Genomic DNA, 1941 nt, shown 5'->3' on the forward strand with positions numbered 1-1941 from the left:
ATGGCAGACCTGTAAATGCGGACATACAATAAAATTGTGTAACTATGCCATAGTCTGGTAATTTTTTTTCAGTGATCATGAATTTAAATTCTGTGCCATACAATTTGTCGCAAATCTACACCATGCCTCGCCTTGTGGAAAGCATTTTGCCATCACATCACATGCCATGAAACCATTTAACAAATGGTACAGTGGTCTCTAAACTGTAGCCCTCCAGATGTTGCAAAACTACAACTCCCAGCATGCCCAGACAGCTGTCTCGCCATGCTGGGAGTTGTAGTTGCATGCCTCCAGCTGTTGCATAACTACATCTCCCAGCATGACCTTTGGCGATCAGTATATGTTTGGAGTTGTAGTTTTGCAACAGTTGGAGGCACACTGGTTGGAAAATGGTGAGTTAGGTACCAGAACCTAACTCAAGGTTCTCCAACCAGTGAGCCTCTAGCTGTTGCAAAAGTACAACTCCCAGCATGCACAGTCTGTCAGTGTATGCTGGGAGTTGTAGTTTTGCAACAGCTGGATATACCTCTATGTCCACTCCTATGCAATCCCTAATTTAGTCCTCAAATGCGCATGGCGCTCTCTCACTTCGGAGCCCTGTCGTATTTCAAGGAAACCGTTTAGGGCCACATATGGGGTATTTCTGTACTCGGGAGCAATTGCGTTATCATTTTTGGGGGGATTTTTCTCCATATGAAAAGGAAAAGTTGGGGTCTACACCTGCCTGTTAGTGTAAAAAACTAAAAAAAAATTACACTAACATGCTGGTGTTGCCCCATACTTTATTTTCAAAAGAGGTAAAAGGAAAAAAAGGCCTCCAAAATTTGTAATGCAATTTCTCCTGAGTACGGAAAAACCTCATGTGGGCATAAAATGCTCTGCGGGCGCACAACAAGGCTCAGGAGTGAGAGTGCACTATGTACATTTGAGGCCTAAATTGGTGATTTGCACAGGGGTGGCTGATTTTACAGAGGTTCTGACATAAACGCAAAAAAATAAATACCCACGTGTGACCCCATTTTGGAAACTACACCCCTCCCGGAACGTAACAAGGGGTATAGTGAGCCTTAACACCCCACAGGTGTATGACAAATTTTTGTTAAAGTTGGATGGGAAAATGGGAAAAAAAAATAATAATTTCACTAAAATGCTGGTGTTACCCTAAATTTTCTCATTTTCACAAGGGAAAATTGGGATAAAAAAGCCCCTCAAAATTTGTAACCCCATTTCTTCTGAGTAAGAACATACCCCATATGTGGATGTAAAGTGCTCTGCGGGCGAACTACAATGCTCAGAAGAGAATGTGCATGGCAGAGAAGTAGAGGAAATTCTGCTGTGTGAAAGGGCCCTAAATAGGTAGATAAATCATTATACAGCTATACTTCGCTTACATTTTTGCTGGTATTTTTTGTGCAGGTATGGTAGTCAAGTATAATGGACCCAAACTATTTTTTAGACATGTGATATTCTGTTTTGTGTGCCAACACTAAGGCTTGGCATATATAACTGAATCAAAGGAAAGGAAACAAAGATTGTATGGGGAGAGCTCACTTATGCTGCATGCAATTTACCCGAGCAGGCCAAACACCCACAGCTATGGTGAACGCCACTTTTATCACTTTTAAAATCTCCCAAAAATCTTTTATCTCTTGAATCAAAGGATAGTCAAGAAGTTCCAAAAACTCCCTCCATAAAAAAATAGAGATCTTCCATTCCTAATAATGGAGTTTCCTTTTTGATGAAGTTTTATACACTACCATCATGATGGTTACTGTGGTCGTTTCCTAGAAATTACTTTATTGGTCGCGTAATAACCCAATCTATTGAATCTAAATGTAAGAACTATTCACAAAATGTCTGGAGAGTTTACTGGTTTTATCTTCTTCAATATATGAAAATATATATCTATTGTTTGTTAACAAAGCATTTTTGCACTTATAG

Source organism: Hyla sarda, chromosome 2, assembly GCF_029499605.1.
Source record: "Hyla sarda isolate aHylSar1 chromosome 2, aHylSar1.hap1, whole genome shotgun sequence".
In the NCBI taxonomy this organism is placed as follows: domain Eukaryota; kingdom Metazoa; phylum Chordata; class Amphibia; order Anura; family Hylidae; genus Hyla; species Hyla sarda.